This window comes from Hibiscus syriacus, unplaced genomic scaffold, assembly GCF_006381635.1.
Source record: "Hibiscus syriacus cultivar Baekdansim isolate YM2019G1 unplaced genomic scaffold, ASM638163v2 tig00110576_pilon, whole genome shotgun sequence".
Classification (NCBI taxonomy): domain Eukaryota; kingdom Viridiplantae; phylum Streptophyta; class Magnoliopsida; order Malvales; family Malvaceae; genus Hibiscus; species Hibiscus syriacus.
The window spans coordinates 112,432-127,724 of record NW_024062787.1 but is presented as its reverse complement, the minus strand read 5'-3'; positions in this window follow the sequence as shown (position 1 = coordinate 127,724).

Genomic DNA, 15,293 nt, shown 5'->3' with positions numbered 1-15,293 from the left:
TGGGGGGGGGGGGAAACGAAATTAGGAGCCGTTTTGGTTTTAGCAGAACTTTAAAGCGAGAGAGAGCTTCTCTACCTTTGAGAAAAAGTAAACTTAAAAAATGAGCGGTAGAAACCTAAAAATGGAAAAGGGGATCTGCGAGATATAAAAATTTACGGCGTTTGGAAATATAAACGCCACTAAAAACAGGAAAACGACGGCATTTGTATAAAAATTCCACTAGTACGAGTCTTTAGCGGCGTTTGTATAATAACGCCACTAAATTACTATTCTGTTCCGGCGATTGTAAACGCCACTATGGATGAAACGCCGCTAACATATTACTCTATCACGGCGTTTTTATATAAAAAAACGCCGCTAAAGTTATCATTTTGTGGCATTTGGTATATAAACGCCGCAATATGTTTATAATTAGTGACGTTTACTCCCAAAACGCCGCTAAAAACGCTATAACAATTTTGCTGTAGTCACAGTTTGACCATTTGCTTAGTGTTAGCATGTTAGGTAATTTGTTCGGTGTTGAATCAGAAATTCGGATTGAAAGTCCTATAAGAAAGTTCTATTTTTTTAGTATTCTATTTCATTTAGAAGTCGATATATGTATTAAAATTTAATTAATTTAAATAAATTAATGTATATTTATAAATTAAAATTAAATTATTTTGAAAAACATATATCACTATCATTATATTATGAGAAAATCGCCTCAGTGACCAAAAAAAAGTTATAATATACGATTTTAACCAACTTTTTTTGGATTTGCCAAAATGACCAACAAATTCGCAACGCGAAATAAAAATCGCAACGCGATCCCCAGAATCGCAAATCAGTTTCCAAAATCGCAACGCGATTCTTGAAAATCGCGATGCGATAGTACATATTCGCATTGCGATTTTCCATAATCGCAACGCGAATATGAAAATCGCAACGCGAACACATAAATCGCAACGCGTATCCGTAAATCGCAACGTGTATCCGTAAATCGCAACGCGTATGGGTAAATCGCAATGCGTATCCGTATATCGCAACGCGTATCCGTAAATCGCAACGCGTATCCGTAAACCGCAACGTGTATCCGTAAATCGCAACGCGTATCCGTAAATCGCAATGCGTATCCGTAAATCGCAACGCGTATCCGTAAATCGCAACGATAATCCGTAAATCGCAACGCGTATCCGTAAATCGCAACGATAATCCGTAAATCGCAACGAGAATCTGTAAATCGCAACGATAATCCGTAAATCGCAACGAGAATCTGTAAATCACAACACTGAAATTTTGGGTATATAACACTGAAATCATAAACTAAATCCCTAAATCGCAACTCATTCCATCTCCATCTATCACTCTCTCCGGCGACATCCGTTCCTATATCCAACGACATCCTTCCCAATCCGGCAACAGGTTTTAGTTTCGCAGCTCGTCTGTTTAGTAAATTAATTTACAACCATGAAATCATCTAATATTGATCATGTTTGGATAGATTTGTGTTTTGGAGGGTCATGGGATAATGTTCATGGTGTTTTACAATATATGCCTTTACCCATGAATCTTCAACTAAAATTGTCTTTACAAAAGTTAACTTATGAAACTCTAATGCTACGTGTTTCAAATAAATTGAATTTAGAGCCCCTAAGTGGATTTAGGCTATCTTATCAGAGAAATGGTAAAGTTTATTTGTTAACCGACAATGAAGATGTTGAACGATTCATTGCTTACATTAGGGTTTCACAAGATGATGTTACATTGTATGTTGTTGAACCTAGAAGTAGTATTGTTGGGTCAGTAGCGGGTAGTAATCAACTAAGTTTTTCTCAAAACCCACAACCTTTCTCTAATCCAAATCCCAATCAACTTTCAGCACCAAATTCCGGTTTTCGTATTGACCAGTTAGACGATGATGAGCCAACAGAAAAAATTGTGAGTACTAGTCAGTATTCGAAATTTGGTCTTGGTCAATATCCGGACTTTGATATTGGTCAATACACGGATTTTGATGATGTTTCAGAAGAAACAGACCATGCGTGTAATGATATTGATATTGGTCAATACCCGAATTTTGATGATGAAACAGCCGTTGCCGAAGAATGTAATGTTGATGATAATGAGGAGGAAGTTACGACTGTGAATGAACATGTTGAACATCCATTCTGTAATTCATATAATCCTGAAGAAGAAAAAAGAAGAAAAAGTCCCCGAAGAAAAGAAAATGCCACGGGCGTATAACTGGAATATGCCAGAATTACTTCAGATACCGGAAGAAGAGTTGATAAAGATAGCAGTTGATTGTTACACAAAAGTTATTCGTATCAAGAAAGATGATTGTTTTGATACAAAGGAAGACTTGAAGATAGCTTTATATACGAAATGTGTGGAAGATGGCTATCAACTAAAAGTTAACAAATCAAGCAAGATCGTTTCGAAACAAGGTGTATGATTGACAAAAACTGTACGTGGCGTATGATTGCAAAGAGAATAAAAGATTGCAAAATGTTTCAAGTTAGGACTTTTATTGATAAACATACATGTTCAAGAACCCAAGTTTTTCCTCACCATAGACAGGCAAACAAAAAGGTGTTGGGTGGTTTTCTGGCTGAGTTAATGTTTTTGAATGGCAGGGTATATCGGGGACATGAAATTATGACTGACATGAATGCTCGGTTCAAGATTAGTATATCATATTCTCAAGCTTGGAGAGCCAAATGTTATGCCTTGGAATTGTTGAGGGGGTCGCCAGAAGCATCGTTTGCCCAACTGCCGGCTTATTGTCACAATTTAAAGCTGAAAAATCCTGGGTCGGTAACTCATATCAAAACAGATAGAGATGGACGCTTTGAGTTGCTGTTTATCGCCATTGGTGCTACGGTTAGTAAATCAATATAATTTTGTTGACTCATTTTTATTAGTTACATGCATTTCACATTTAAATGATTATATTCTTGTGTATATATTTTGTAGATTCGTTCGTTTATTACTTGCATGCGCCCAGTTATTATAGTTGACGGAGCACATTTGAAAGGTCGATACCTTGGAGTAAACTTATTAGCAGTAGCCATGGATGCTAACAATGGGATATTGCCAATAGCTTACGGGTTGGCAAATCTGAAACCTCTGATTCATGGACATGGTTTATGGGGCATCTTAGGGATTGCATAGGTCCTATTAGCAATCTGACAATCATATCCGATAGGGCAAACTCAATTGACAACGCTGTTAGAAGGTGTTTCCCAGATGCTTTTCATGGACTTTGTGGTGTTCATTTGTATAGAAATCTAAAATCAAGGTCTGCTGGTATAAAAAAGCACAAATGGACATACTGGAAGGCTGTAAAAGCTTATCGGGAAGTGGATTTCAATAAGCATATAAATTGTTTAAGACGTGTTTTGCCTCAGTGTGCTCAAACACTAGAAGATGTCGGGTTTGAAAGATGGTCAAGAGTACATCAACTTGGAGCAAGATATGGTTTCATGACGTCTAATAGTGCAGAATCAATCAACGCTCTAAGTCGTCATTCCCGGAAATTACCCATTACTATGTTAATGGAGTTTTTTTGAGCCTCTATTCAACAGTGGTACTACAAGAAAGAAACCATGCAGGTATTATTTCTTTGAATTCGTAACTTATCATATTTATATATTTTACTAAGTATTGTTTATTTAAATTTACAGGAACATTGGAACATCGTGTTACACCATGGACTGAAAAAAAGATAACGAAACGTGTTGTGAAGTCAACGTCATGGAGAGTTGAACCATGTTCAAACACTTTGTTTCAAGTACTGGATAATAACTTAAATGGGCTAGTCGATCTAAATGCAAAGACGTGTAGTTGTATGAAATGGCAAACATCTGGTTATCCGTGTGGCCATGTTATAAAAGTTGCTCTTCATTTAAACCAAGATGATTCAAGCGCATACGCTATGATTGCTACACTACAGAAGTTTATCGACAGACTTATGCCGAGATTGTCTACCCTATTCCACATCCTTCTGAGTGGGACATACCAGATGACTTACAAACAGTTTTGCCACCAGCCATGGACAGAAGGCTACCTGGCCGACCAAAAAGTCACGATCGTATACCGTCTAAGGGTGAAGAGAAGAAGAGATCGACATGTAGTCGGTGCAAGGAAAGTGGTCATACAAGGTTGACATGTGGATCACCAGTGCCATCAAAATCATCTTTTCCTCTACCAAAATATGGATCCTCATCAAAATCCAAAGCTCATATGGTGTCAAGCAAAAGGCAATCATCTTTAAAATCCCAATCACGATTGGCTTCACCTTTTGAGACTGTTAACTTAGGTGATTTTTAAATGCAAACGTTGTATTATGTGGATTTTATGTGTGAACTTTTAACATTTTCAGTTGAATTAATGACTCAGGCCAACCATTTGACTTAACCAACTCTTGTTATTCAGTTGTTATCACTATTAGGCATGCATTTGACTATCGCAACACGGAAAATACAATCGCAACGCGAAATGAAAATCCCAACATGAAAATCGCAATGCGGAAATGAAAATCGCAACGAGAGAATCGCAATGCGAAATGAAAATCGCAATGCGAAATGAAAATCGCAACGAGAGAATCGCAATGCGAAATGAAAATCGCAATGCGAAATGAAAATCGCAACGACAGAATCGCAATGCGAAATTAAAATCGCAATGCGAAATGAAAATCGCAATGCGAAATGAAAATCGCAATGCGAAATGAAAATCGCAACGAAAGAATCGCAATGCGAAATGAAAATCGCAATGCGAAATGAAAATCGCAACGAGATAATCGCAATGCGAAATTATAAACGCATTGCGATTTTCATTTCCGCATTGCGATTTTCATTTCGCATTGCGATTCTCTCGTTGCGATTTTCATTTCGCATTGCGATTTTCATTTCGCATTGCGATAGTCATTTTTGCCTTCAACATAATGCAGATTGAAATCAACAAAATCAACCATTACATTTCAATCAATTAAACAAGCACAAATAAGAATTATGTTCGCATCAATTACACAAATCAACTTTTACAATCATCTTTTACAAATCAATTAAACAATCAAAAATAAGCATAATTCTTATTTCCGATCATCTACTATTGAATCAACTTTTACAAATCAATTAAACAATCAAAAAAACAATCAATTAAACTATTGAATCAACTTTTGCAGCTCGACATCATTTTCACGCAGTTCACTTCTGAGATTAACCTGCAGAAACCAAACATTTGTTCAAACAACACTTTCTACACATCTAAAACCTACAAACAGCAAATTATTGAATTCTAGTTACTTAACCAAACATTTTCAAACCAAAAGTATATAAACTTACCAATTGTTTATGGACATTTTTATAACGCGGATGCAGGTAGGCAGCGTCTCGTATATATCGATTTAGCCATATAATGCCGAAACCACAAGCCTACTGCAGCTTTATCTCTATCGGTGGGAGGTAGATACTTGATGCTTCCCGTCGTCAAACGCTCCAACGCCAAGCATACGAGAGGACCACAATCTCCTCTGGCTCCGCTCGTTTGTTGTGGCGCGGTCTCGTCTCTAATAACTGTAATATTGAGCTTCTTTGGCTTCTTGTTTCCAGAACGAGTCCAATAATTGATCGCATCCAAGAATTTAGCCAAATGAGAGCTCCATCCCTTAATAACATCTCTTAAATCAGCCAATGATATGTAATTTATCATGCTGTCATACACTATTGTCTTAAGGGATGGGAGCTGAAGCTCGACGAGAATCCATGTTTACGTTCCAAAACAGGGATAAACACCTGCAATCATAAGTAATAATTCATTCATTTGCGCACTTATTTCATAAAACCTTTAAACTTAATCTAAAATAATACTAACCTTATCGACCTCCCACCATGCAGGATAAAGTTTAGCTTGTCCATGCCCAAATCAAATGATTCATCTCGTGCATTCTTCAAGTGAACGGCGTGAAAAGACGTCGGCATTATTGTATATCGTATATTTTTATTTTTCTTAAGTTTTCTTATTATTAGAAGACGTGTCACCCACGCATCGATATGCTGTTTTACAAAAAAAGACATATATTAGTGACTTACATAAATTTAAAAAAAAAATTAATCAAATTGAAATATAAGAAAAATATAAGACTTACCCCCCCATCGAAATAGCCATTGTCTTCGACCCCTAATAATACGCCCCACCAAGGCCGTTCAAGCAACAAAAAGATATCATCGGTGAGCTTGCATATGTCAGTGAAACACCCCTTGCTCCGCTCATGTAGATAAAAATCAACTGCGGTCTTAGCCCAAAGGGTGTTATCCAAAATTGTGTCCGGTAGTTGTTCCCTCTCCTCTTCAGATACCGGTATGGTACTGGCCGGTAACTCATACGAGAGCCAACTTGAATCCATCATGTCCGCACGTCAGAGGGTTTCTCAAGAAGCCTACATATGACGCCATGTGAATCGGGCTCTTGAATGGTGGGAGGGACCTCTTCAATGATGACAGTGGCCTCTTGAACGGTGGGAGGGGACTCTCGAGGAATGATATGGGGGGCCTCTTCAACGATAGGAGTGGACTCTTGAGGGATGACAGGCGAGTCGGGCTTCTTCTTGCGGTGTCTTCGCACTATTGGGGTGTACGGAGACTTAATAGCACGTGCACGCTGTCTGATGCGTGAACTCCGTCGTGCAAGCATAACCCGACGTAAAGCATCCACTCTATCGGGCCGCTAAATAATTAAATACAAAAATCAGTAAATAAACAGACATGATATTTAAACAGTGAAAACAAAGACAAATATTTCAAACTTGCATTGTATTCACCCAAGTCATTATTCTATCATAGTTCACAAATGCATCAGATAACAAAGAAAATATGTTTCAAACTAATACCCTGAAGTTAGTATTTGTCTTTGTTTTGTCTATTGGTTGAAGTAATGCAATCCATTCAAGTTTCAATTTGCAGAAGAAGAAATAGTTTACTTTCGCAACACGAAACTTAAAATCGCAACGCGAAACCAAAATCGCAACGCGAAATTAAAATCGCAACGACAGAATCGCAATGCGAAATGAAAATCGCAACGAAAGAATCGCAACGCGAAATGAAAATCGCAATGCGATTTTGGTTTCGCGTTGCGATTTTGGTTTCGCGTTGCGATTCTGTCGTTGCGATTTTCATTTCGCGTTGCGATTTTGGTTTCGCGTTGCGATTTTAAGTTTCGTGTTGCGAAAGTAAACTATTTCTTCTTCTGCAAATTGAAACTTGAATGGATAAATTTACTTTCAACCAAAAGACAAAACAAAGACAAATACTATTTCACAGTGTTAAAGAATACACAGTTTAGCAGAATTGGCAGCAACCGAACAAATTTACTTTCAACCAAAAGACAAAACAAAGACAAATACTATTTCACAGTGTTAAAGAATACACAGTTTAGCAGAATTGGCAGCAACCGAACAAATTTACTTTCAACCAAAAGACAAAACAAAGACAAATACTATTTCACAGTGTTAAAGAATACACAGTTTAGCAGAATTGGCAGCAACCGAACAAATTTACTTTCAACCAAAAGACAAAACAAAGACAAATATATTCACAGTGTTAAAGAATACACAGTTTAGCAGAATTAGCAGCAACCGAACAAATTTACTTTCAACCAAAAGACAAAACAAAGACAAATATATTTCACAGTGTTAAAGAATACACAGTTTAGCAGAATTGGCAGCAACCGAACAAATTTACTTTCAACCAAAAGACAAAACAAAGACAAATACTATTTCACAGTGTTAAAGAATACACAGTTTAGCAGAATTGGCAGCAACCGAATAAATTTACTAAGCAATCTAAGTGAAATGGCTAATCTAAGTGAAATTACGAGTAATTTATCATTAAGTTAAATATGGAAAATCTTAAACTTACCTCGTTGCATAGAGTATGAACCTCATTCTGCAACGATACTATCATCTCACGTAGAGCGGCAACCTCACCACGTAAAGTTGACACCTCCACACGCCATGCACCATCGTTATCGCGTAGAGTACCGATCTCCTCACGCAAGGCATTGACCTCATCACGTAACTCCCTTGACTCATCCCGTTGAGGTGGAGGTGGAGAACAGGGAGATAGGAGTCGTGGCATCTTTGCCGGTCGCCTATCATGAGGTGATGGTGGAGAAGAGGCTCGATGATGTGACGGGATAGGTGATGGCTCTCGTTCTAGAGGTGTATAGTCGGGTCGATCGGTGATGGCTCTAGGTGAGGTGATGGCTCTCGAATTGGAGGAAGTGGATGCTGCTCATCATCCGTGCCATCAAAAAAATTCTGACTAGCTTGCCACCAATCAGTGGCAAGCTCTTCCTCCGTGGGTGTCAGTCTTTGTAATGGAATGTTGGCCTCCTAAAATATAAAAACTCAAACAAAGTTAAACGTCTACTATTAATAACTTGTTTATATATTATATGAAAGTATGTGTTAACTTACATTATTTATTGTGGCATATGGTATTAAGTCTTCCCAATCCAACAGAGTTTTCCTCTTCCAGGAAATAGCCCTGGGAATATCATTTGACGTTTTTATTGCATATGTACGCATGCTGGGGAAAGCCTCGAATATCCAAATCTACAAACAATATAATAACAAAATTAGTAATTGTTAAATAATTAATTATAATTTTAGAAACATTATATAGAAATTCTTACCTTAAAGGCCCAAACAAAGCCTGACAAAGTGTATTTGGACCCATCGCCCCGCAAACTTTTGCGGTCATCAAAGGCAGACGACAACTTAGTCCAGGTAGCTTTCCATATATACGAACCCCACGGAAACAGATTCCATGCATTCAGGTCCTCTACCAATATTATTAGCTCCCGATGAATAGGTTGTCTGGCCTCTCTGCCTAAAAAGCCGGCATACACAAGTAGTAGAAGGCATACTCGGACAACATCGACGTCTTCCATCCGAGTGAAACCAGCTTTCTTATTAAATAATTTCTTCAGGTCGTCGACATGTAGGTTCGGCTTCTCCATTGACTCATCCGGAAAAACTCGGGATAACCATGATGGGCGGGCGATATGACGAGTGTACCGGCCTACATCATCGTGTCCGAATCGTAGACCAGTGATTAAGCAGAACTCCTTCCGCCCAAAGCAAGTATACGCTGGTGGAAAATGAAACCATATCTCTTCCTCACCACGTTGTATACTGTCGGGTAGATTTGATGTCATGGTCTGAAGCCACAAATGGGTCAAATTAGCATCTCCACCCGGATGTTGTACTCTCAGCCATGGCCCGAAGCAGGTTTCCTCAAACAATTGTCTTTGAGCAGGTGAAAGCTTCTTTGCAATTGTAGTGGCCAGGCTGACTTTATTTCTCAAGGTCAATTGAGCCGAAAAAAATTCTACAAAACAATAAACATACCAAGTTAGATATACCAAAAACTACACTGTGAAGATATACCAAAAACAATAAACATAAAAAGTAGTAGTTTATTCTTGAAACTAAAATTTGCAACACTGTTTTGTCTTTTGGTTGAAATGAAAATCGCAACGAGAGAATCGCAACGCGAGATGACAATCGCAACGAGAGAATCGCAACGCGAAATGAAAATCGCAACGAGAGAATCGCAACGCGAAATGAAAATCGCAATGCGATTTTGGTTTCGCGTTGCGATTCTCTCGTTGCGATTTTCATTTCGCGTTGCGATTCTCTCGTTGCGACAGTCATTCTCTCGTTGCGATTTTCATTTATCTCGTTGCGACTCTTCTGCAAATTGAAACTTGAATGGATTGCATTACTTCAACCAAAAGACAGAACAAAGACAAAGACAATACTAACTTGAAAATCGCAACGAGAGAATAGCAACGCGAAATGAAATCGCAACGACAGAATCGTAACGCGAAATGAAATCTAAGTGAAATGGTTAATCTATTATTGAAATGCCCAGTAAACTTATCATCAGTTTCAATATGAAAAACCTACAATAATGCAAACATTTCAAAATAAAAATAATTAAAAAACTAACCCTCGGAGGTTGATTTTCCATTTCTGAATATTGTGAGGGATTTCTGACCGTGAATGGTTGTGAGGGATTTCGCCGGAGATGGGACGGAAATCTTCGGAGATGGGGACAGATTTCTTCGCCGTAGAGAGTGAGAGATGGAGATGGGACTGAGTTGTGATTTTAGGTTTTAGGTTATGAGTTGCGATTACGGGATTTTGTCTTAATATTCTTTTTGTAATTTGAAAATAAAATACGCGTAGCGATTATAATGGCGCTTTAAATATCGCGTTGCGATTTACGGATACGCGTTGCGATTTTATGTATTATCGTTGCGATTTACGGATACGCGTTGCGATATACGGATACGCATTGCGATTTACCCATACGCGTTGCGATTTACGGATACACGTTGCGATTTACGGATACGCGTTGCGATTTATGTGTTCGCGTTGCGATTTTCATATTCGCGTTGCGATTATGGAAAATCGCAATGCGAATTTCTACTATCGCATCGCGATTTTCAAGAATCGCGTTGCGATTTTGGAAACTGATTTGCGATTCTGGAAACTGATTTGCGATTCTGGGGATCGCGTTGCGATTTTTATTTCGCGTTGCGATTTTGTTGGTCATTTTGGCAAATCCAAAAAAAGTTGGTTAAAATCGTATATTATAACTTTTTTTTGGTCACTGAGGCGATTTTCTCTTATATTATTCCTTGAATTTAGAGAATAAAGAAATTCAACTAATATTAGTGATGGGAATTAGGGGTGTTAAAAAAATCTGGAACCGTTAACTGTAACCGTTAACCGGTGTAACCGTTATATTTAATAGGTTAATTAACCAAACCATTAGTAATAAATGGTTTCGGTTAATTGAACCACTAAATTGATGGTTAACAATTAAGGTTACGATTACAAGTTTTGGTAAACGGTTAACGGTAAGAAATTAAATTTATAATTATATTTCTAATTTATTATATTTCTAATTATGTGTTTATTGTTAGGTACTAAGATATTTGAAGATGTACATAATTATACCATGTAAGTATGCGTTAAGTGCTATATTTTTTTATTTACTTACATCGGTGTAAGTATGTGTTAAGTTATATATTAACTGTTAGCGGTTAAGTGTTTCTTAACGATTATATTACGATTAGAAAAATCTCATAACCGTTATAACGGTTAAACGACCGTTTAAGCTAAACGGTACGGTTAACCGTCCATAAATATCCCTAATGGAAATGCTATATTTGTGAGAAACTGTAATTAAGAAGCATCCTGGAAATAAAATATGGAGTTGGATGGATAAAGTGAGAAGGTAGAATAAAGTTGTGAAGAATGAATGAGATATTCATATAATGGAACACGAGTATAGTAGCAGAGCAGGCAGGAGGAAGAGGAACAGCCAAATCCAATGGAACAAAGCTGTAGTAGAAGAAACACAGTCGGACTCAAATCACAACACAAAAACACGATTAAGGGTGCGTTTGGATAGGGATTGTGAGATTATCGGGTGAATTTTTTTTTTGAAATGTGATTCCCCGTTTGGATTGCGAAGATTTTCAACCTCCAGTAATAAGTTATTCCCAACAGTGACATTTTAGGGGTTTTTTTAACGGGAATGTGATTATCTCCAATCCCTTAGGTATTTGTTATTTCCCGGCGTTTTAGATTAAAACACCCTTAAAACAATTTTTTTTTCTTCAAAAATGTCATTCTTCCTTCGTTGAAAAAAAATTCTACGAAGGTTAAATTATAAATTTATCCTTAAACTATTTTAGATTTACAAAAAAAAATCATAATTAGCATTTTATATAAAGTTCAGGAGTTAAAATAAAATTAAATTATTTAATTAAACCTATTTATCTTTTAAATTTTGTAAAAAATATTATATAAATTTTATAAATTTAAAATTTTTAAAGAAAATATATAAATTAAAAATAGTAAAATTATATATTTTCTATTATCTTTTATACATATATTTTCATTTGAATATTTAGAATTCAACTTGTTAAAAAACAATATATAATAAAGACAATTTGATAAAATATATTTTAATAATCTTTTATTTCTTTAATTAAACACTGTAATCTTACATTCCTGCTAAACGAACCAAACACAACAATATAACATTTCCAATAATATGTTAGGTAATGTTACATTCCAATAACTTTATTTCCGGAAGTAATGTTATATTTCATGAACCAATCGCACCATAAAAAGCATAAACAATGTTAGAAAGAGAAAAGAATAGTCTAAGGGCTGTTTGTTTGCCTCTTAATGGAATCATTCAGCGCTGAATGTTGAATCGTTCAACATTCAACGCATTTGTTTCCCACCTCTAAATGATTCAGTGCTGATTGATTTAACAAAATAATGCTGAATGATTCAGTACATAAGTATATTCTGAATGATTCAGATCCGTTATCAAACAGCATGTCACATTCAGAGTTAATTCATACAGAGCCTCTGATTCATTCAGTATTTGAATCATTCAACGCTTAATCATTCTGAAGTAAACAAACAGCTCTAAGGAAAGTCACGTGCCGCCACGTTTGGTATGTAGGACTCTGGCGATTTGACCAAACTGACATTATTTAACTGAATATTTACCTTTTAGCACCAGTTGATATATATATTTCCCAAAGTGGCACCCTTTCGGCTGAGCTGGCGAAAGGTGCGTCCCCGGTGACGCGCTTTACCCGTGTTTTCGCTGAGTTGGATGCCACGTGTGGAAGACGCATCCCCGGGGACGCGCCTTCACTGTCACACTGGTATTTTGTTTAATAATAAAATATTTTATTATTATTATTATTATAAATTAGTAATATATTATGTAAACTGTTTCGATTATAATGTAAGAATTATCAAATGTATTTTGTTAATGTGTGTTAAAGGTGGAGTGAATTATCTACATTAATATGATAGAACAATATATGAAAACCAGTTTTGATTTTATTGTAGTTATAGGAAAAATGTATGAAATTATAATATTACACATATGGTTATATTATTATTTTTGATTTTGATTATCGATCTATTAATTTTATCTGTTAATTATTTAAATGTTATCAATCTAGTCATCTCTTATCAATATTTAACGAAAATATTGATGCATAAGTTAATAAATTAGTATAATTACATATTTAATCTTCAAGACTTACATATTTTATGAAATTAGTCTTATTGAAAATTTAATTTAATAAATTTAATCCTCCAATCAGAACATGAAATGTGTCATCGTATACATAAATTTTTTAATAACTTTTAATTTGTTTAATTTAATATTTTTCTCTACTTAGAAGGTGGAATTATTATTATATTTTAAAAAAATTTATAACTAATAATTAATTATTATATTAAATAATATATTGAAAATATTTATGTATTTAAAAGTTAAAAAAATTATTTAGGTGTACATACATTGACAAATTATATAAATGCAATAACATTAAATTATTAGAAACAAAAACATTCATTTAAATACAATATTAATTACATAAGAGTTAACAATTATATGATGATAACAGAGCTGGACATTTTTTTCTATTGTGCCCGATGTTTCTACAATGACCACATCGTTTTTGTTCTGTTGACTTCTCCTGAATATTCATATCACAATGTATTCTAGTAGATTTTGTACGACCTGAGTCCCTCAATAGCAATGGATCTGGTACAATTGTAAGCCAAGTTTGAATCTCATTTAGGTCTCTTTCATTTCCTATGGGCGGAAACTCAAATTCATATACCTTTAATACTTGTGAAAGTTGGTATACGGGATCAACATAATTTTTGTAGTCCAAATGCGAATGTGAGCAAGCTGCAATGATATGAGAGAATGGATATTTGAGTGCTTGAAAGAAATCACAATCGCACCACCTCTCTTGCAGATTAACTCTAAAAGAGTTAGCTCCAATCTCTTGCAGCGGACGTGGCATTTCGGTTACACGAAACAATTCACGGGTGCGAGAAAAATTTGTAACTAACATCCCATTTGATGCAGCCATTTTTTTCTATAAATCAACTACTAGTCTTGGGTGGTAAATATGGTCGTTTTGCATCCAAGTAAGAGCTTGTCCACCGAGCTTTGCAAAGAGTTGACCCAAACGAAAATAAGTCGTTTTAACCAACGCCGTGACTGGTAAATGATGCGCCTTCAGCCAAGTTTGTTGTCATATGACCATAGCGATACCCTCCGTCATATGCATTTGTCCACATTTCTTTGCTGATGTCCATAATGTACTCGCACCCCTTCTTATTTTTGCCAAACAACTCTTGTAGCATCGACTCAAACCTTTGAGGTAAGAGTTCGTAACCTAAGCCATTAGGAATATGTAATAGTTAATATGAAGTATAAATAAGTAATAAGAAATTGATAGAAAAATTGGGAAAAAGTAACATACCCATCCGCACGACTAATTGACCTTCATCGTTCTTCTTGTATTTTCCGTAATAGTTTGCAGCAATATGACGGACACAATAACGATGTTGAACATGTAGAGGTCTATACATTGTACCCAAAGAGTTCATTGCTGCTTTTATCCCGGCTCCTCGGTCTGAAATAATGCATACTCGTTCCCTGGTGACAACATGTAAACGTAAATTTTTAAGGAAAAAAGCCCAAGACTCAGTGTCTTCTCCTTGAACGAGGGCAAACGCAACAGGAAGAATATTGAGGTTTCCATCTTGGACCACAACCAATAATAAAACTTGCTTATATTTCCCATACAAGAAAGTACCATCAATTTTGACAACTGGTTTACAGTACTTGACTGCATTAATACACTGAGGGTAAGTCCAAAAGACACGGTAAAATTGGCAGCGATCGCGAACCATTCGATCATTCACGTAATGATGTTGAGTTTCTAACTCAACAATTGTCCCGGGATTAAGTCTTTGCACAACATGAAACCAACTGGGCAGCTCGTTGTAAGAGGAATCCCATTCGCCACGAAGTTTGCAAATGGCATTCTGTTTTGCCAACCACGCTTTTTTATATGAGACAGTGTACCCATATTGTGACTGTATAGCAGAAATCAACACTGCAACAACTATATGAGAGCTTTGCTTCACAATGGGCATGATTGCTTGGCAAATAATGTTGGAGTCCAAGTTGGGATAATCCTGGTTTATACATATTGCACAACATGTATGAGGACCGTTGTATCTGGTTAGTTCCCATAAGTTGTTCTTCCTCTTCCTCTTTGATGCACGGACCATCCATTGACATCCGTTGTCACGTTGGATGCAATAGCAGACATATTTCTCCGTGTTAGATCGATCAACTCGGGACTTAACTGAGTTACGAATATTGTAA